Below are 23,133 nucleotides of genomic sequence, written 5' to 3'. Positions count from 1 at the left end.
CATGATAGAAAACAACAATCCAGCTTGCCCTGAGCTAATGAGCTGCACTTTTTACACACATTTATGATTTTACTTTTAGTACCTGCTGTTGGAAAGCAGGGCATATTTTGGTTTTATTGTTCAAAAATGCAACAAAAAAATGAACGGTGGAGTGCATAGCTGTTGGCAGAAGGTGACAAATACATTATTGCTTTCCATGCAGCAGCAAACAATTCGAGTGCTGCTTTAGAGAGAAAGCTGTCACAGCCCTCATACCCAGACAACACCACACAATAAATATCAATAAAAGAGAGAAAGAGAGATGTCCACGGGGACAACTGCAGCGGAGTACATGAATTAGAAATGTCAACGATAAGTTTTGGGAAAGAGAAGCAGGTTGCAGCATTCCTCTCACTTCATTTTGGTAAAAAATATTTTCTGTCATGAGGGAGTCAATATTGACTCTAGGTGCCTGTCAGCTGTAATGGGAGCAATTGGATAACGATCAATCAGCAGCAAAAAATAAAATGATTAATACATTATTCAGGGTTTCCCCCAGAAAAGAGGCTAAGCCCGGTGGTAGGTGGCGCGAGGCTCGTTGCCCGGCCAGCCGCCAGCGATTCATCAAAAAAATGATTAAAGTGATTGAAGTTTACAGGAAAGTTGAAATATATTTATTATGGGATATTGCACAAATATTTGCACAACTTCAGTCTTACAAAAAGGCACATTTCTGAAACTGTTAACTAAAAATACAATCAAAATAAAACAAATTGCACTTAGTTGAATCCTGCTTTAAAAGCCATACTTATAACAAATTAAATTAACATAAATTATTAAATGTAAAGAAAGCACCAACCCACGTCTCACATCAAAGCCACTAAATAAAAGAGAACTCAAAAAAATAAGAGAGATGCTCTACTGTACTGAGCTTTGATCTTTTAGTTTTTGTGGCAGAGGCTGCATGTTGGATCGCTGCACATGATCCTTCTGGGTTTTGTAAAGAATTCTTCCAGAACCTTATTGAAGTCCATGTCAGTCACGCTAGGTCCATTTATTCTGATTCGCAAACATGCTGTGAGGCTTTTGCCCTGAAGCCTGTTTCTGAGATTGGTCTTTATCTATTGAAAATAAACCAGAACTGACATAAAATGTATAGTTAAAGAAACTGCTAGTAGAAAAGTAAAAAACAAATCAAACACTTACCCTGTTCATAGCTGAAAAGTCTCTTTTACAGTTCACACTTGAGACTGGAACTGTCAATGCAATGGCAGAGAGTAGTGACAGGTTTGGGTAGAGGAGCTTCAGTTCATCAAAGTCAGAGGCCATTTCCCGCACCACCTCCAGCTGTGACTTGTCCTAAAACAAATAAACAAATGTTTTTGGAATAATTATTTTTAGAGAAAAAGTGAATAATAAAAAAATGCATGTTTTAAAGAAATTTCTTAGACATTTTGCTTCTGCTATTTACCTTAAAAATGCCTTGGCCAAGATGGACTTTGAAACTGGTCCATTCTTGGAGTACTGCCCCTTCATCCAAAGTGGGAAACTTTTTGACAAGCAGTTGCAAGTTCTCTTGAAAGTCATCTTCTTCCTTCTCCACTGCTTGTGGGCTGAGTATGTTGAATGCAGCAAGGATGTTCATCTCTGGGAATCTCCTCTCAAGATGCTCAATCAGATGGTCCAAGTATGGCTCCATTACCTTGTGAAAATATGTATTTTTAATAGATAAAACAAAAGTTAGTTGTCTAATTCTACAATAGAATTCCAAGTTTGTAACTGGAAACACTGAATATTCAAGACCTGAGTTCGAAAACGAGTCCAAAAAGAGGTGAGGTCAAAATCACCCCTGTGACTTCTTCTCTTCTCCTCTGCCTGTATGCTGAGGCATTTCACTCTTTCTTCCAAAAGACTGAGATATGACCCTGGAGGTTGCATATCTCCTGCCTCCTTGATTTGTCGAATGGCCTCAATTGCAACAGGCACCTAATTAAATAAATAGATTAAAGATACAGGTCTTATTTGCTTTTCATAATTTTCCACAAACAAGTAAGTTGGTCCTTAAAAATCAACTTACATGTTTCTCAATAGCCAAAAAATTGACTCCTTCAGGGTTTCCCCCAGAAAACTTGCTCAGCCCGGTGGTTGGGGCGTCGAGGCGGTCCACCTGCGGTCTACCGTGTTTTTGTATTAAAAGATGTTAAGTTGACAGAAAATATTAAAGTACTACTGTGTAATTATATGCTACAGGAAAACATCTCCTGTGAAATGCTATTTAAATCTGCAACTAGTCTAAAAACAACAAATTTGCACTTCTGTTTAATCCAAATTAAGTCAGCAGCTCCGTCAGGCCCCCAAGAGCTTCAGGGGCCCCATAAACGCTAATATTCTAAAACAGACCACAGATACATAAATGTAACACTTGTTTATTGAGATTATCAATGCTGTTAAACTTAATTCAATTTCAGCATACATAAATTAAAAGATTTTAAATTGTCTAACGTTTAAATGCAAGATTTAAGGAGCTGGCAAGTTTACTTTGTAAAACTTCAAAGAACAATATTCATAGTTAGATTGTTTTGTTACCATAGCAACAATCTGATGCTGTGAGTTTAATCTTTGAATTTACAAATACAAATTAGTAAACTGCGATTATAACTTATTGCTTTTTAGGCTGGTCAATTAAACTACTCTCTTCTGCCATATTTCACTAACTCTAACACAGAAGCTGTTAGAGGTGCTGATGATTTTAGCAGCTAGAGGGGCCCCTAATTCAAAGTCTGTGCAAGGCCTCATGCAGCCTTGGACCAGCCCTGCACAATGAGTAAATCTGCTGCACTGCACAGAGATGCGCAACAAACGGGAGATTTGGCTTTAGTAGTTGTTCCATTTCGTGTCTGTTGAGTTTTTAATCGTCACAGAAACTATTCTGGTTGGTCGAGTTTATGGGACTCGACCGTGCCTGAGGATCACGAGTTTGTCAGATCTCCATGTGCTGCGCGCATTAACTCTAAGTAGACAACGCATTTGATATGGTTTGATGCATCGTGTAACCGGAAAAATAATACTAAAAATAATAATAAAATAATATAAAATCAGCGTGATGCGTGACTCCGAGGAGAGCGCAAAAGCTCCTCACCGGGCTGAACCTGCATGAGGTTAGCGCTGCTCGTTATCCACAGACAGTCCGGCCAACCGGGACCGCAGACATAAACTTTACAGGGAAGACAGACACAGAGCCACACGCTGGGCAGCGTGTTGAGATGTAATCGGCGCATATAATTGTTCGTTTACAAAGATAAATCATTCTCACCGCTCCACAATGCGCCTCTGAATTCGCTACAAGTTATTCCTGCGGTTCACATTGAGCTGCGCAACCAGAGCTAACGTGGCGGGCTTTAAACTCTTACCTAGAGTTCTCCAAAGGATCATAATTCCTCACAGTAAGTTGATGTAAATAGCCATACAGGTCAGCCTGTGTCCAGTTTGAGAAAAAGGAGGTGCGCGCGATCCCGGTGAGGTAAAGCAGCGGCAGCGCGCGAGGCAAAGCGCAGAAGCAAAGCGCAGAAGCGCCAGCTGTGTATTTGGTCCGCGCTGTCGGATTTAAATACATAAACTATAAACCTATCCATTATAAACCTATCCTTAAGGATAAATCTGCTCTGCTAGTGAAATGCTCAGAGCAACAGAGACGCTTGCAGCCTGGCTTAAAAAAAAAAAAAAGCGATTTTTTTTTTATGTTTTTTATTTTATTATTATTTTTTTTCTTCTCGAAAAGTAAACAAGGAACGTTTAGCCTGGCGGCGAGGCTAGTAAAGCATGGCGGGCCGCCAGGCTTATAATACACTGTAGGAAACCCTGTTCTTCCTTTTGGAAAAGCTTTGAAAGCCGTGTCAGGTGGGAAAGAACATCTGCCTGGAGATGGATGGCAGCTACAAACCTGTATGTCGCACAGTATGTATAAAGGCCCCTTTCTCCAGGGTCCTTTTTCTCTGCCTCCTCAGCAAGAGCTTGCCAGTACAGCTGCAAGATTTCTCTGAAGAGTTGATATAGCTCTGTCTTGGGGCAGCCATCTTGTGTCCTTCACCTCCTGATGTGCAAAGGACAGAGAGATTCAGAGAGAATTGTGTGGAAAATTATCCTACACATAGTTTTTTAAACATTGATAAATTCAAGACAGGAAATTTAGCCCATTTTTGCAAACAGTGACGTCTGAAATATTTAGGAAAAATCAAGATTGCTTACAGTTATTTTTAGGCTGTCCACTTGTAGAACACTGGAAGCTGCTTTCAGTAGGGCTGTGTGATTGGCACTGTTTCTAAAATAAAGGTACAGATCTTGAAGGTGCCCTCTGAACGTCTTCATGAATGGAACATTGTCTGCAGCATCTTTGCAAGCAAGAGCAAGGCGGTGTGCTGCGCAGTGTACAGAAACTAACTGTGGCCAGGAGCCTGTCAGCTGTTTGGCAACACCATTCTGGCGCCCTTAATGGACATTACAGGTATTTAGAGACAAATAGAAACTATAACTCAAATTATACTTGGATTTTAGTTCTTGCCTGTCATCACAGCAGCGCCATCTGTCTCCAAATCAAAAATCTGATCTGTTGGTATGGCTTTGACTGAGATCACCTCACGGATGGCCTCTGCAATTGTATCTGCCCTCCCATCATTTAGTGGCACCATGTCAAGAAATTGACAGAAAAGTTTACCTTCTCTGTCTAAATACCTAAAAAATGTTAAGATTATTTTTCTTTTATCTAGAACAAGATTTCATTTATATTCACAGTAAAATTACCTAATATGTATATCCAGTTGCCTGGTCAAGAACATATCTGTGGATTCGTCCACCTCAAGATCAATGGCAGTCGACTGTCGGATGGCCTCTGCAATAGGTTTTTCCACAACTCTAGCTAGGATCTCCAACATCTCATCCATAATTTTGTGTGATCTATAATTGGCCCTCTTGTTAATCTAACAAAGAAAAAAAAAGTGCCATAACACAGATAGAGCTTACAGTGTTTTGAAATTGTTGATGCCATAAAATAAACATTTCAATAATTTACCTGAAGCTTGGTGAAATAATCACATCCAAGTAATTTTGCGAGATCGATCAAGGCTCCATAATTTGTTTGGTGGGCAATGTCATGCTTTACTAGCCAGTAAAGGCATTTAAACCCACCAATGATTGCCTCATGCTCCATATTAATTACTGGCTCAAAGGCCTCTGTGATTGACAAGCCTAGAACATGAGAAACATTAGAGATGCCACCTTCAATTATTGGGTGCTTAATCATTTTAGTCAGCGTAATGTATTTATATTATGTTCTCTTTACTTTTGCTTTTGTGTGCTGCCATCTCAATGCTTGTTCGATGATGGATAGAGCTTATATGTGCGTTCAGCACATCTTGCCTGTACGTTGTACAAGGAGCTTCAATGAAGGCCCGAACTGAAGCTCCTTGTGTTGGTCGCTGGCGGTGATTATGGCAAACACGGCAAAACATACCCAAGAAAGCCACAAAAACAACTTTAATAATAATAATAATAATAATAATAATAATAATAATAATAATAAAAGAATATCTAATGCTTAATTTAATAGCAACATTTCACTTTAACTCAGGATAAATTAAAATGTGTTATATATTTTCACTAAGTACACAACGTGCTTACCATATTCAGTTTTATAAAGCCACCCACTGAACTTCGGCTCAACTAACCATTTTTCGTTAAAACCGCTAGTTTGCTGTTTGCTGTTGTGGCTCTGCTCTAAAGAGGTGCCTATTCCAGGGGTAGCTGTAGGTGGCTCCGTCTCAATTAGCTGCAGCCTGGCTAATGTTAACGAGGTGTCGGTGCGCTCCCCTTGGTCAGCAAGTAAATGAGTGGATTCTTCGTCTGCACCACTATTCCTCTGACTTCGAAAAAAAAAGGAATCCAGCGTTTTTTGACCTTTTCTCCGTGACATGTTGCAGTCGATGTTACCGTGTGAAGAGGTAGAGCAAGGTAGTGGTTTTGGGGGTACTGGTGAAACCCCCCCCAAAAAGAATACCAGTGTTTTCTCCTTTTAACCAGTAGATGTCGCCATTGCACGTAAACGGATTTTACCAGGAATACTCCATGAACCTTCATAATCACCATCATAGTGTATAAAAATGACGTAATTTAAAACAAACAAGCAGCGCTTAGCCTGGCGGCGGGGGCAGCAAAGCATGGCGGGCCGCCAGGCCTATGATACACTGGGGGAAACCATGTTATCAAAGCAATGCCACTGATGGGAAAAGCAAGACAATGGTGTATTTTTTCAAAAAAGGAAAAAATAATCATAAAAAAAGACAACAGTGCCCTATGTTCTGTTAACTTTTTGATGTCTATTTTCATAGTTTTTTTTAAATACTTTTTTTAAAACACAGGAGAAAAGAATACTTGTTGGACAGAATTAAAGCAAAAAATAAAAAATAAATTACATATGGTGCAATTACTTTGCTTAACGACATTCTGATTTGTCCCAGAGTGAAGGTACTCGCATGAAGTAGAGGCACCTCGAGAATGTCCTTTAACCATTTACCATATCCTAGATAGAGACATAAGACTCAGGTGGAGGTAATCCCTTTGCCAGAGGTTGCTTCAGCAACTAAACATGTTCCTGGTAGCAGGCCACAAAGACAGGACAATATTTGTCCTCGGATGCTAAAAACAAATGGAATTTTTGGGTCATTGTGGTTAACAAACGTACAGTATATCTTGAAGGATGCTTGAAGAACATGGTGGTTTCAGCTTTCAAGAAATGGGACCATTGTATGTATTCTACGTATTGAGTGATATGACATCTCAGCTTTCCTAGTAGCATTTACTCAATTTAAAAGTTTAATAATATCATTATTAAGCAGAGGACCACTGCTTTTTCACATCATAAGAAACCGTTTGAGGTGGTTTGGACATCAGATCAAGAAGCCTCTTGCACTCCTTTAACATCCCATGGGATGATAGAGGAGTAGAGACAATATGGAGTAGGGACAATATGGCCATTTTGACCTGAGAATGCCTTAGGTCTCTCAATAATGTGCTTGAGGTTGTAGCTGAAGACAGGGATATCTGGGTTTCCTTTCTAGAGCCAATACGTTTGTGATCCTATCTTGGCAGACGGAATACAATAGATAGATGGTTTGATGGAATGTTTTAAATGTTAATTAGTTGCCTTGTTCTGTGGCTAATTGTGCTTTTTATTCTTCTTCTGATGCCTAAAATGCACTTATAGTCACACACAATTCTCAGTGAGATTCAGGGAGGTGTTTAAGCTCAATAACATCAATTAGCTGTGTAATTTTGTTTCAGGCTCCAAATTAAAACGCATTAGGAGTCACACCTGGTTAGACAGATGTGCGGATGAGGAGTTTCTGGCAGCCTTTGATGCCCCTCTGGTGACTTCACCTCTGTGACAAATTGATAGCTGACACAGAGTGGTGGGTCCACTAGTGATTTGTCAGAGGCTGTTTTCACTGAGAGAGAAAAATAACCCTGAACTTCTTGTACTGTTGAGCTGAGCACTGGTGTAGTCTGCCTGAAACTTATTTCAGTAAAGTTTTCTCTACATTGCTTAAAAGTAATTGGTTGAAACTAATTTCTGCAAACTGATATTTATTTTTATTTGGCCATTTACATGCATTGATTTTTTTTTTTTTTTACCAATCAACATTATTTTAATCCAGCATCAGGAAGTTAGTAAAATTGATGCCTTTTATTTTTTCCTTTACTTTTTTATGCTCATTTTTTATTAATTGGAAAAACTCCTGACCTTTGCAATTATATTGTGATAAATTCCCTGGGTCTTTTTTATCCATGTTGCTGCTTGTTTACTCGAATACTCAAATGGTTAGTAAAAAAGCAATTTAATAAAATCTGAGCAGTCTCTAACAGGACAAAAGATGCATCAAGAATTTCCTTAAAGAAAGGCCATGACCCCATACAGCCAAACAGAGTTTTTGGCCAAAGATCAGTGGACATTTATTTGACAATGTGTTAAAGGTTTGGATGGAAATCTCTCTAACCTGTAGCCTGGTGCAGCATTGTATATGCAAAATATTTGGGGACAGTTCAGCTTATGCTCTTGCATGGATATTTATATTGTGAAAATGGCCTCAGACCTCAGTTGTAGAAAGCTATTCTTCAAAGACCCTTCAGTTTTTTTTAGAAGAGTTGCCACAGTTGCATAGTGTGTGCATCTTTTCTGCCAAAAGTAATGAGCCATTTTTAATTTGAACCTTTAATCATTCACTTGAAATATTGTCTGACTTGGAACATTCATTTGTGTTCACAGCTGGCTTTAAGCAGGGGGCCATATCCAGCACCTTCCATTATTATTAGCACCCTATGAAAGGATGTGTTGGAAATGCTTAAAGGAAAATGTTGTTGTAAAAGAAACTACTAGCAGTACCATCATCACATGGGTGACAATAGTTGTGAAGGTTACAACATGCTGTGTTTACTTCTGCCTTATAATCATAATGGATTTGTTTTATGCATGGTATTTAGTACCAGTTAATTTCTGTTGACTTTGACGATACTTTTTCTATTTTTAATTGAATATTATAAATGAGACTTCAGGGGAAAAAAGTTAGAGCTGTGCTGAATTATTGGTGCTTGTCCAGCCTTCACTGTTGACTGATTGGAAAGAAACTTTGCATTTTTCTGACAACAGAAATCTTGAATAGATGCTGTCATTTCTAGTACTATGGAGATGTCTAGATATAAGCAGCTATTTAAAGGTAAAATATTTTGACAAAAGAATGTTAATTTAGTTGAGAGAGGAAAATATTGGATAAATATCTAATATTTCATCTTATAGTTTAATTAATACTATGAATAGTAAAATCAGTACTAACGTATTAAAAGCTTTACAAAAACTGGTGAATTCTGGTTGATACATCTTTAGTTAAATGTTTTGTGAGAATGCCCAAATTGATGTTGTAGGTCACACAAACTGTTTTAGAATCAGAGGCATTAGATTTTGGAAAATGTTTGCATTTAAAATTACCACAACTCAGCATACACATTTACTGTTTTCATCCATTCATACATTTATTTACTGACATGTAGCAGTCACACTCACCACTTGAAAAAAAAAAAGAGGTACAAGCCTCTGGCACAAAGGTATGTAATTATCTGTCTCAGCTGCCCCAGATAGACAAATCAAGACAGCACCAGCACAAGCCATCTGGCTTTGTGGAACACCAAGTCCCTGCTGGCAACAACACAATCGTGTTTCCTCCTTGCCTCTTCAAACACCTACTGTAAAAACTTCCTTTCCTCTTGTTTTACAGATTGTATATTTGTCACAGTCATTTGGACTCTGTGCCAGTAATTTTAGGTGCTTATTCATTCCAGCTGCCAGTCAAATGGCCAGCAAGAGCTTATTTTACGCCTCCTAGGTTGAAAAGCCTTTGCAGACTGTTGTCGTAATTTTCTGATAATAGGTGATATTTTTTCTCAAATATTTGCACTGTTCACTGTAAAACCAGGTTATTCAAATGACAGATGAGATATTACATACTTCCTGTGTGCACAGGATTACTCTAAGTCTCAGAAGTTTAATTTAGGATTCTGAAAGAGCCACATCTTGAATCTGACATTTATTACACATTGCGTTGCTACAGTAACTGGTTTTTGCTCATAAGCTTGATAGAAATCCTATTATCATACACAGCTGCCTTACCCACTGATTGTGACCTTCGAACAAAGCTCAGTCCATCGGATTAGTGCTTGTAAACAGTCCATTACCAAAATGAAAAAAATGCTGTTGTGTGTGAGGGGAATAAAACTACATCTTAAGGACATATGCAATTATGTGATTTCTTTCATTAGCTTATTCTGAATGCTTATTACAGTAGTCAGAGTGATTCAGTTCAGATGGGGTCTAGCCTTGGTTAATGTCCCAGTTGACATTTATTTTAGCTCTAATTGGCTGTTTTAAGAACCAGCTTTGCCACTTTACCTTGATTATAGAAACATTGTTGGGTTTTTTTGAGCCAACATTATATTTACAATAACAACAGCTTTTCGTCATAAATAAACCCATTCTGTAGGACCAGTCCTCTTACATACTGAAGGACCAATCCTCTTACGCGAGGCAAGTAAAACTACACCTAGAGGAATTTTAATAAGAGTGATTTATAAATCAGTGACTGAACTTGAATTAAGCAAGAAAACCAGCCATGACAGGAATGCAACTTGACAAGGCAACAAGAAGATTCAACTATTATAATAAAAGTTGTACACATGGAGGGAGTGATTACTGGTACAAGGAGCAAGTGAGACTAATTGGCTGATTATGAAGCAGCTGGGGTTGAGCAAGGACTGAGACTGAGGGAGAATGTCTAGAAATGACTGAATTATTATGATAACACAAGAACAAAAAAACATAGTTAAAAGCAAGCAGAAAATATTTGAATAAGTGTACAAAACATGAGGGAAACAAAAGAGCACCAAAGCAACCGGAATAAAAGAATACAAGAATATCCCAAAATAAACAAAAGACAAAACAGTAAATGACAAAAGAGATGCATTATATTTTGTAAAGATCATTCAAATTGAAGCTTAATTCTGTGAGGATTTGTTTTTTCTGTGTATTAATTTAGGTTTCTATTTTTTAAAAATCACATTTATGTATTTTAAAGATGAGATGGCTTGTGTTGTGAATTGGACCCAAATAAACTTACTAATAAGTAAAAAAAAAAAAAAAAATCACTCACTACATAATTTTTGAGCTGCATGTCTTTATTTTCTGTTAAGTGAATATGACTCATTCTAAAACTGAACATTTGAAAAACTAAGTTCATGTTAAGTGTTCTCTTTGCACTTAGCATATGTGCAAATTCACAGATTTGCACTTATTTTTAAAATCCAACATGGCCTTTTAAGTTGTCCAGACTCACTAGATCTGCCTAACTAAAGCACAAACTCTTTTAATTAGGAAATATTGATTGCCATTCTACACCTGATGATAAATGGAAGATCTACTAGATTTTAGCCCTCAGTCAGGCAATGCATGACAAGGTAGTCTGTTAGTGTGGAGAAATCCATACAAGCATCGAATCGAACACCTGTCTCCCTCTCTTTTGCTCTCTCAATCAATCATTGCTCTTGCCTTTGTGTTACTTCTACTCCCCCACCCCCACCCCGTTCTGTTTGGTTCCATTTTTCTTTTGCTAATTATTCCTCTATCATTACCTTGTTTTTTAACTCTTAACCATATTTTCCTTTTATCCACATGTTTCTTTTACTTTCTTTGGTTTATTACCATCTTCAGTAATAGACCAGAGATGGTAATATGTGGTAGGTGTTTTGTATGAAATGTGTACCACCACAGAGATATGGAGCTAATGGGCTCCACCTCTAGCCTAATGTCATATGTCATTATGTGGGAGTTTAAGTAACTGTTATTTATAGTGCTCTGCCTACAATAATACCAGTTTATGAGAGCACTCTTGATTTATGATGGTGGGTTTTATAGAAGATAACAAAAGCATCAGATGCAAATATGCATCATACTTTTAAAAAATATTTTTTAAAAACATTACAATAAAGTTATTTGTAGCAGTAATTATAGCATTATAGCATCCTACAGATTTTGTACAATTATTTCTAATAAATTTATTTGGAAACTTTAGTTTTTAGAATACCATTTCAAAACTTTCAAAACTCGTGTAACATTCAATGATACTTTTAGCATAAAGAGAGAAGGATCTATTACCATTCTATTTTGCACAACCTGTATAGGTCATCAAGAGTCCTGCATCTTTCTTAATATTTAGGTTTGAGGCCATCAGAAAATGTTGAAATTGTGTCTGGTGAATCCTTTCTATGTTGATTTGGCAATATTTTTGGAGGGTTATCATGCTAAAACAACCTATGAAGACTCATTAAAATGACTCAGCATTTCAAATAGTTCATAAAGTTATGCACCACGTTGTTCCCAGGTTCCTTTGAAGAGAAACACTAATCCTCCGCCGTACTGGGGACATGAGATTCCATTGCCTGCTTTGTTCCAATCCAATGCTACTGTCACATTCTCCATTTCTATGTTTGGCGTCGTGATGAATAACATGAGCTACATGAGCACGTTGTACTGCCTTGTTGCTGAAAATGTGCTATATAACTAAAATGACCTTACATCAGTTTAAACATGGAGTCACAAAGAGGAATTTTAGATTTTATTCTTTTTTTCATATTAAAGGATCAACTTCAATGTTCTACAAAGTTTAACCAAATAGAATGGCAATAAGTAAATTATAAGCAAGATTGACAGTGAAATTGATCAAATTGTCAAACATGTCATGTGAGACTTTGAGGACAGCCATGCAGAATCTTTCAGCATGTCCAAAAAACATGGTGATCAAATAATGTATGCTACGGTGTTAAAGGCATCGCAAGTGCTGGAGAAGTTTTTTATACCCTGTACCTTTCAAAGAAAAGCCAGATTCACAATACCTTGGCAAGGGTATTTAATCTCATTGGACTGAAGAACACGGTTCCAGTTAAAGTCACTGCAGATTTAATAAATTACACACGAGTGAAAGACAGCACAAGACATGTTCTGACATCACTGCTAAACAACCAATTAGCATGTAGATTGCATCTGCATGTCGTAGAGATTTTGTGATACTACATGACAATCTTGGACCTTTTTTTACTTCCTTTACCATCTTTCATCAGTGATTAGTGCTTTTTTGGCCAAGTAATGGGTCGTGTAATGTCATATTTACACACACAAAGGAAAAAAAATGTTGTTGATTAGACATGATTAATTTAAAACACTTGTATTCAGTCAGAATCGCAATTATTTTATTTGAATTTTTAATGGTGTCCACTGAGTGTTTTTCAAGTAGTCTTGTAAAAAGGAAACCAAAATTATGAATGTTTTAATTGTATTTAAAATGTAGAATTATGCAACTTGCAGTAAAAGACGAAGTTCTTTTAGGAGTTTTACATGTTTCTGCTATACTGGGGTTGAAGTGATTGTTGATTATGGTATAATTACAAGATAATCATAGATAAAATCTGAAAAGATTATCTTGGCAAAATAAGCAGGAAATCTAGAAAAATTTGACTACCAGTTGGACAAGAAACTTACTTTTGCAGGATTCCATAGGAACTTCAATACTCATTTTATTCATATAAGCTCAGCTCATGAAGTACAGTTCAAGTAAAGCAGAAGACTATTTTTCTTTTATGTATAATTGATTCATAACCAATCATAAAATTTAATGAAGATAAAAGAAACTGTTTATCCAGGTCACTACCATAATACAGTGCGATCCATATATAGATAAATGACTCAGCTTGTAAATTAGAACTTAAAAAAGCAATACATTTTACATTTCAACCTTTTCTTATTTAATTGTTTTAATAATGGATATCCACATAACAGCTTCCAAGAAACTAACAGAATATTCATATGAAATCTGCCGCCGCACATAAAGAGCAGCCCACTTCAGACACATCAATTCATTTGACTCATTTGAGGCTGTCTCCGTGTTATTTTGCAGCGTGAAATGGCACAGTGAGTCGTGTCAGTATGAAAGCCAAATTAGAAAGGAAAAGGTCGCCAACAACACTTTCACAGCCCTTTACTGTCAACACAGTCTGTATTGTGAGTTTGTTTTCTGGCTTAAAATAAGAAAAATGATGCTGAGGGAGAAAACATATAGAGATGGAAAAAAACTATTAATTCTAATGTTCATCTCTTGTTTCTGATTGTAAAATTCAGGCCCATGTGAAAACCCACAAGAAAGCATTACCTCTCAAAGGAACTTCACAAATCCACAATTAAAGCAAATAAAGGACCAGAATTACTTGCTAGTCTGGGTGAAAAGATAGTGATTGCCATTCTATGTTATAAAACTTGTCAAACTATAAGTCTAGAAAGTTTGAACATATTGATATTTACTTCTGGGCTTGCATGACTGAAATTCCGCCTTCAGAGATGAACATTTTGGGAAGAAAGCATTTCAATAGATATGCACAATTTAATAAGATCTGTATATAGCAATTAATAATAAGTGGGAGGTTTTTTACCAAATAAAACACTTATGAATTTCATCTCTGATTGCTGTGGCACTTTGGATGAAAAGGGGTTGTGCATGCTCAGCAAGTAGAACGATTCTTTCTTTATGGAAAATTTACCTTACAGGCGATCATATCTTTTGCTTGAATGTCATCCAAAATGTGGTCCTGAGACAAGCTATTAATTAGATTTTCAAGTGTCAAGGGTACAGTAAAGACCTGTTCTGTGTTGCTGGAAGTTATATTTTGTCTTTTCAAAAGTTTCCAAATCCACATATTGATGCATAAAGTGTATATAAACAATAATATATCAGTAGATATATAAAGAATTAGAAATCTTAACTGGCTGTTGGAGAACTTGCACAAGGTAGGAATGTTTATAATATATGAAACGCTACTAGTTGATAATATAGTTAGCAATGTTAAGTGTGCACATTAAGCTGATAAAAGTTGTTAATGTAGAGAGTTGTGCTGGTTGGAGGACTTAAGATTAAGCTTAAATGAACCATTTCTGGTTTCTGATCACACAATAATTTGTCCTGATGATTAGAAATACCTACTTCTAGTCTGTTTCTGTTACCATTGTCCTACCTCTGCAGACTGGGATTTATGAGTCTTTATTCCTTTTGCTCTTCTTGACAAGGACATTGCACTTACCTACGCTTGCATGAATTTTGTATGACCCCTTGAAGTTTTAGAAACATTAAACAATGCTCTGCATGCTTATTAAGCATGTGCAACCCTCTTATTGGTGAAAAACACAAGAAATCACATGAAAGTTCACTGCTGTTTCAAAGGTTTCTGTCAATCATCACAAGTGATTTTTTTTTACAATAGTATGTAACTATCCTTACAAAGGAGTAATAGAATTTAAAAGTGCCCCTCTGCAGTGCAGACACAGGAGTTTAAATTCATAGTCACAAATTTGACACTGGAAATACGTTGAACTGCAGCAGCACTCTTGATCCCTCTTATGAAACCTCTTGAGCAACTTGAACTCGCACTCTGAACCATAATGATTAATATAATTACAGAAGCTGATCTGACCTGACGAAAACGGTGCGTCATCACTCTATTGGGGAATAAGCTCTGAATTAAATGCCAATAACAAGGATATGGCAAGGGGAATCATTGCAATTATATGAGCCTCTTGTAGCTAACTGGATAGAAATCACCCTCAAAGAACCATCTGTAGCAGTATAGGAGGCATATATTACAGAAATACCATCTTATTGACTACGTACTATGAAGAATGTTGTAAAGCAGTGCTAGACTGGGAATCCCCAGGCCATCCATGCTATATAAGCTCACTTTGTTCACCTTAAGTATTAAATTATCATGAAACTGCATGCAACATCAGTGGCAAAGCCAATCAGTCAAACATGACAAACCCTGACTCCGACAAAGACACTGAATGAAAAGACTGCCTACCACCACCCACTGGGTAGTTTGGACTAAGGAGTTTAAAAATTAATCAGATTATGCTATTTCCCTTCAGTAGTAGCACTGATTCAAACTTTTATGATGGATATTTTATTAGACATAATATTTTTCTTTCTTTAGTATTTATCAATCATCAAGTTTCCCCCACTTCTGCATTCTGGTCCTTAACAACTTCTCAAAACATGACAACATCAAGAACATGGCATACTGTTCTTTGATTTGTGCTTTTTTTCAGTGTCTACAAATAATCATTTGAATCAACGTTTACCTACATAGCACTTTAATATTTCCCTGGATGTAAATGAAGAAACTAAAACAAAATGAAATAACAATAGAAACATAAAAATGACAGAATACTACAATTTACTAAATGCAATTCTAAGTAAATGTCTTTAGCTCAGCTTTGAACAGAGAATGGTCATTGGGATTATTAAATAAAAATAACTATAAACCATAAAAAGCTTGAGTTAAGTTTTTTCCACTAATTGTTGTGTGAATAATTACAAATAACATACTGTACTGTACTGTAAATACTCCAAATAAACCATTTCATCTGACTTCTTTAGTGTAAAGTTCTGTCACTGCAATGTTTTAAGGCTATTCAAATATCTAAAAGTAGTTCAAATGAATGCAGAGGCCTTTTCTGATTATTGTCCAAACCTCTGACAGCTTAGACAATGGTTACCACAGTCTTGTTGGTAGAAAGCAAGACTTTCCGATGAAAGAACGCCTTGGCCTTGTTGAGGACAGGGCTGTGATCTTAGCCAATTATGCAGCTGGAGACATCAACAAGCCACATAGTCCTTTGCACTAAATCTTAAGAGTAAAACTTCACACAACTTTCAGACTTCTGTTGATTTTTGTTAAATCTAGTTGCTATCCCAGTGATTAAGCAGGGCTGCTGTTAGCAATGACACTCGGTTCCTGAGGTTAAGGCTGCTAATGACTCCGGTTCAAAAGGAGCAACTCTTTCATGTCTCCTTTGATTAGTCAGGTTATCTGTGACTCAGAGTTGAAAAACACTCTGGAGATAGAGAGAAAGTATTGGTGCTGTGACCTGTGTTACAATATCCTCTGTTTTTAAACTAAACTGTCTGCAAAGAGCTTTAAAAGTCGCAGTGGATTGGGAGGAGGATGTGTGCCAGAATGAATAGGAATTCATCTTGTAGAAATATTATCTATGTCCTTCTTTGTACTTTCAGCCTTGTCATTTAAATATTTCCATTTTAAAGCTCACATTTTCATCTGAATATTCATTCATCCGTATCCAACACAATGTTGGTCATTTTATTATAAGCTATAAAATTAACTATAATTTATTTTCTAGCAAACATGGTCTGCTGAGTTGACTGCAAGGACGTCAGGGTGGGGGGGAGGATCAGAGCATTCAATGTTTTTCATATTCGCGTTTCTTGGTATAGAACAATGTGTGCACTCACAGCAGGATCCCTCTGCTCAGCAGGTGTTGTTTGTGTGAATTTGCAGATTTTCTAATAATTGGTATTAAATAAGGAACTAAACCGCAAAGTAATTAAGGATGCAGATTTTGAGTTGGCGGGGTGCCTAAGGCCAAAAGAGAATTTGAGCAGAAGGTAGGAGGTAGAACTTTTTCAAATTAAACTGTAAATTAGGTTGAACTTTTAATATTGTCATTTGTCCTCCTTTATGACAATACTGGGGGGAGACAAGTTTCATCTATTCCTCTCTTATGTTCAAATCTTTTTTCTTACTGGATTTATTTCCCTAACTCTGGGAGTGAAAATTTAATATGTCTTCAACTGAAAAAGAAAGATTTAGACAATGTTGGGGTTCTACAGAGTTCAGGTGATTGCTGAACTCTGTATTTTGCAATACTAACAGCAAAAGCATTAGGTTTGTCTGTCTGACTTCTGGTGAAGTAAGTGCAAGTTAGTATTATTCTCCTCACATATTTCACTTTTTTAGTGAATGTGGACTTAACATTTCTTCTTCAGATTCTAACATATGTAGATGCATCAAATCTAAGCTAGATCATTTTATATGAAGCAATTCATTATTTGTTTAACTTCAACACTGTTTGTGAAAACAAACGAAAAAGAAGATTCATAGTTTTGCCCAAAACATCACATTCAACCCTGATCTTGTCTTGTCAACCTGCTATTGAGAATGATCTCTTCCTGTGAAATGAATGTGCCATTATAACATACTGGATTAATGTTGAAAATGTAGCTACAATAAGCAGAGATTTACTTAGAAAGCCATCTTGGACAGTAAGCCATCAACCTTGTGGACAGTAAGTGTCTTTAAGGTTGATGGGTTGAAACAAGAAAATGGGATAAAAATAAGGATTTGAGCAAGGTTATTTCCACTCTACAGAATGTAGTTTGTTTCAAGAGAGAAACAGCAGGGAACCAAAAACAGGATTGTGGGCAGCCAAGACTAAATGATGCACGTTGGTGGTTATATGTGTATACTTTGCTCCTTGGACCAGTCAGTGACAATGCTGGTCAAAATGTTGTCTGTGCAGTGTGATCAACTAACAGACAATACTGTGCTGTGTAGTGTTGGAGGCAAAAAGGAAAAATGTGATTCTCTAATATGAGCTGCAAGGATACCAAACAAGACTTGTTGGACTGAAAGAAATATATTCTGAATTCTCAGTATCATTGACTAGACTTGGCATTATTTTCATATTTGCACTTAGTCTCTCTCACATTGAGTGAAAAACTATGAAACAACAAGCTATTTCATAGCATTTATCAGGAAAAAAAATGTAAAGTGCATCCATCAAGTCAATAACATTCATCATCTCAACATCTATGTCGTTTCTGTACACTTCAGAAACGGAAATCCATCTGACAGCAAATGAAATATGTGTTTCAATAGAATGAGCACTTTGATCAATACATAGTGTGGAATGGCCATCAGTAAATTGTTACTGAAATCAGAAAGTGAATCAATGTCAGAATCAATTGAGTGGTCCACTTTGTTCTGGTAACTTTTTTAAATTTTCTTGTTTGTGTTATACTATGGTTTATGTAACTGGAGGTCTAACTGGGTTAATTTAGCCCATGAAGTTAAAACTAAATAGTTTTCAAAGTTAAAACTTAAATAGTTTTAACTTTGAAAACTTAAATAGTTTTCAAAGTCTGAGTCAATGACCTCAGAATATGAAGTATCATACATTTTTTTCATACATAGGTCCTTCTTTTAGAAATGAGTGGTAATAGAAATTAACTTCATTGTGGTTCCTTTTCGCCAAAGAATGGGATTTCATGGAAAATAAATTAAGATTGAATTATTCCTTATTACATTATATGCTGATATTACTTGAAGTAGCAGAACAAATACAATATTTAATAGTGTCCAATTCATTCTCCTCTGGGCAATGAGATTGCATTGATATTGAAGACTACATAATGTAATAGATTCGTACCACAGCACAATAATTGGTTCCTCTTGAAATGCTCTAGGGATAAAGATAATGTATAACAGAAACACAGACTGTGATTATTTTGTGTATTGTTCCTGCAAATGTGTGTACAACACAGGTCAGTATATGCATCCATTTGTTTTGTTTACCTCTGCAGGCTCTCGCAATTTCTGAACATCAACGAGATCTCTTCAGTTCTAAATATGTTTCCTAGTAAAGGTTATAAACTAATTTTTAGAGTAAATAAAAACAATATTACCATTCATATATCTTATGTCGTATTGCTAAGGCATGCATATTCAAGACAACAGACTGTTGAGAAAAGTCAGTCCTATAAAATATCTAGTGCACCAACCAAATGTGACCCCTCCCAGACCTTTAAATTTCCATTTGGAGAGATTAAGGGAGCCAGAGTGCTGTTTACTTGAACTCTTACTGCTCTCATTAGTCGAATCACTGGATGGTGTCTATTACCTTCTTATATTGTTTTACTTCTCCTCTGCTGATTTATTGTCCTTGCTCAGATGCCCCATTATTTTTGCTCAAATATCACTCAAACATAATATTAAAATACTGTGTTTGCATAACATTTAATTTGAGGTACACCTAACAAATCACAGATTGTGCAACATTGTTGGGTACAAATTTACTGCTACTGCTTTGAATGCACTTTCACTTTTTAGCACAGTAATTGTTTTAATCCAGGTTTGGTTGCCCATAAGTTTATGTCACACTATAAGGTACATTACTTTCTATTGGTTTATTATTTTTTATTATCTTGGTTGTGTTTAAATGCCAATGTAAAAACACCTTTCCCTTTAGGGATAATACAAACTCAGAGTCTTTGAATATGAATGTCATACTAAGCATTATTTTTACTGTCATATTTTCCTCACAGTGTGTTAGAAAAATTAACGGGCAATATGTATATTGAATTAAAATACGGTTTGAAGAGGCATTGTATACTGCACTTCTTTTCAGGTCACCCCTCCACATTTTTAATTGGATCCAGGTCTTGGTTCTGGGTCACTCTAGAATGTTAGTTCTCTTTTTTTTTTTTTTTTTTTTTGTAAAGTTAACAGTGGGCAGAGTTTTTCTTTTACCTATGTAGCTCTCCAGCCAGTGACAAAAGTGCTTAAAAGGAGTTAAAAAGTTGAAAAGAAGCAATTCACAATTTCCTCTATGTTTTAATTGAAATCTTTATCTTTAAAAATGAATACTAAAACTCAGAGTACCTCCATCCAACCTTTGGTGTTCTTATTAATGCAAGAAAGGAGTAGCCGGTTTTTGTTTTATTGCTACATTTTGCTTCTTTTGTGACAAATGAAATGAAATGAAATGAAATGAAATTTTATTCGAACATGATACAAATATAAAAATAAAATAGTGCACAGTAACAAGAAGTGCATAAGAAAGACTGTTATAAAGTCACCTCAAAAGAAATTGTTTTTGTGAAATCGAAGGCCCGCTTTACATTTTTTTTGGATTTGTGCTGGCTTGTTTCTATTAAAATATACTTAGTCCTGAAGGAAAAGATTACATGAGCTTTGACAACCCTGGTTGTGCTTTAACAGTAGTCATTTTTTGACCTCTTAAAATCAATGTTCCACAGCACAAAGTGTGATTAAGTAGTGGTCATTGCAATACAAACTCATTATGTGAATAGTTTCCTTTTCAATTTAGTATTTGACTTTAATCCCATCACTCACACTCAATATGACCTGTCTCCTAAATATTTCTCAGACTTATTGACTTGATATTTACCTCCAAAACCATTGAGCTCTCGGTAATATTGCCCTGCTCTCCATTCTGCAGTCACATTTTATGACAGAAGGAGATTTGGTCTTTCCATTAGAGAACCCATTTTATGGGAAAGTCTGCCCACAGAGCTCAAGCACAGTAAGAATAAAACTAATGTTTAAATTAATTCTAAAAGCGTTCTGCTTTGGGAAATCTTTCAGTAGTATATGACAGAATGGAATGGAAAGAATGGAAACCACACCCACACTTTATTAACCTCTGGTTTTACATGTGTGGTTTGATGGGCACTGCGGGATGAGCCTTTCTTGATCTTTGTGGGATGCATGTCAGCTCAGAAAGTCTGTCTCTGTGGACTGAAAACTAACTGAAGTGAAACAAACTACTGAATGCACTTGGTGTGCTTCTCAGAGGGAGCTATTGATTTCTGATGACTGTTTTCCCTCAAGGAGAGTCACAAGTGTGGGTCCACCGCCTATATTGTATGCATGGCTTTTCTTACAGATGGATCTTTTTGTTCATTGTTAGTGACTAAATGAAAATAAATATCCAAATGGCCTGTTGAGTTTAACTTTTTAATCTCATTTCAATAGTTGAGTATTTATATTCCTTGACATTTAAAGTTATTTTGTCATGTTGCAAAAATGATTAAACATGGTGGTGGAAGGCTGATGGTTTGGGCCTATTTTGCAATTACATAACCTAATCAGTGCATTTAACTTAAATTTAACTTAAATAGTGGAATGTTTACATTCCACTATTCCATAGTGGAATGTAAACATCAGAATATTGGATTAATGAGTTACAACAACATTTTATTTTTCTTTGGGATCAACAAAGTATTTTTGAGTTAAACACATTTATCAATCCAGACTCCAGCACTCCAGCAGCCTAGCGAGAAATAAAACCAATATACAGAAATGAGTATAAAGCTTGTCTTATAGAATGATGGATTTTGACATCTGCTTTTGCACACATAAATTTATTTTTGAATAGTTTTTTGATTGTATTTATAATATGGTTACAATATAGTGTCATAGATTCTAAATCCAAGTTTTATACATAATCAAAATTTTGTCTATAAATATTCTAAAATGCAATCTCATGGCAGTGAAAGAAGGAAAAAAATGAGTACCATCTATTCTATTGACAGTTTTTAAGAGTTCTTTTGTAAGGGGTACTCAGACTTGCTATTTGCAGGGATGTTCAAACTCTTATTAAAAGTGTTAGAGTGCTGTCCATTTCAAACCCAAGACATTTTTCAAATTCACATCTCAGCAATTTTTTTTCCCCCAAATAACCAACCTCAAATGATCGATGTTACACCTAATAGGTTGAAATGAACACTCAGCTGCAAAAAACCAAGCGCAAAACCTTCAAATTATCCTGAGAAAATGACAGAAAGCTTGCATACTGTGCCGTAAATTACCACAGAAATAACATGTGGAAGAGACACCTGTGTGGCTTAATTAATGGCATTATTTATGATCCCAAAATGGTAAATCTTCTTCACGCCTGTGCTGCATTTCCCCCACAGATGACAGAATAGCAGGGCTCTTTTTAGAAATGTGTTGACTTGGCATTTTGCATAATTATCCCAGGTTAAATTCCACCAAATGTTACACCAGCTGATTTCAGTAATTAGCTTCCTTTTGTAAATAGTTTATTTATTTCTTTGTTTTTGCTGCCGGCCTTTTGATTTATTAACAATACTGAGCTTATGTCAGAGCACAATTAAGTTTTCATTTCATTTAATATAATTTAATGCATAAATACTACACAAAATGCATCCTGGATCTCAAAGATCGCCAAAATTAGAAAGAGAAAGTAGACCTACATTAGGATCTTATTTGCAGGAAAGACTGGTGTGAGTTTAGATGAAAAGCATAATGAATACAGTGTGGATACAAAAAGTCATCTTTGTTAACATAACTTGCTTAAGATAAATAATTTCAGAATGTTTTTCATTTTAATGTGGCATATGCTCTATACTGTATTTTAATCGGTAAAACAAATCTGTAGTTTATAGTTATGCACATTTGTTTAAAAATGAGCATAACTATAAATGAATACTATTTTGAATCAACTTTTAATTAAAGTTCGAGGCTTAATTTTCTGGGATGTACATCTGCTATCAATTAAAGGGAATCTGATTAACCATAATAAACTTTAGCTTTCTTAGCAGGTTATTCTTGAATTTGCTCATTTGCATCCTTTATCATTCAACAGATGATAAAAACAATCATTATAAAACAAATTGATTGGAAAAAGCTTGCAAAAAATTCAGGAATGACAGTGGCATTACTAAAACTGAACACGTCTCCAAAATTGATAAATGACAAGACAGGAACTGGCCAAGAAGCCTGCCAAGACTGTGGCAGTAACAATGAATGAGCCTCTGAAATTTCTGCTTGCCACTAATGCTCTGCATGGGAAAGCCTTCTCATTTGTTCTTCAATTGTCTGGATTAATTATTAGGGATG

At 36.0% G+C, this 23,133-nt stretch overlaps 1 pseudogene; it reads right to left on the bottom strand.

The window, feature by feature from the left end:
• Positions 1-443: 443 nt before the first annotated feature.
• On the bottom strand, positions 444-5,483 carry LOC148155472 (zinc finger protein 862-like; annotated as a pseudogene).
• Between the last annotated feature and the right edge of the window lie 17,650 nt (positions 5,484-23,133).

Source organism: Poecilia mexicana, unplaced genomic scaffold (genome assembly GCF_051168715.1).
Source record: "Poecilia mexicana isolate PSO_F unplaced genomic scaffold, ASM5116871v1 scaffold_14, whole genome shotgun sequence".
NCBI lineage: Eukaryota > Metazoa > Chordata > Actinopteri > Cyprinodontiformes > Poeciliidae > Poecilia > Poecilia mexicana.
The sequence above is the reverse complement of the archived record's forward strand: the minus strand, read 5'-3'. Positions and strand labels throughout refer to the sequence as shown.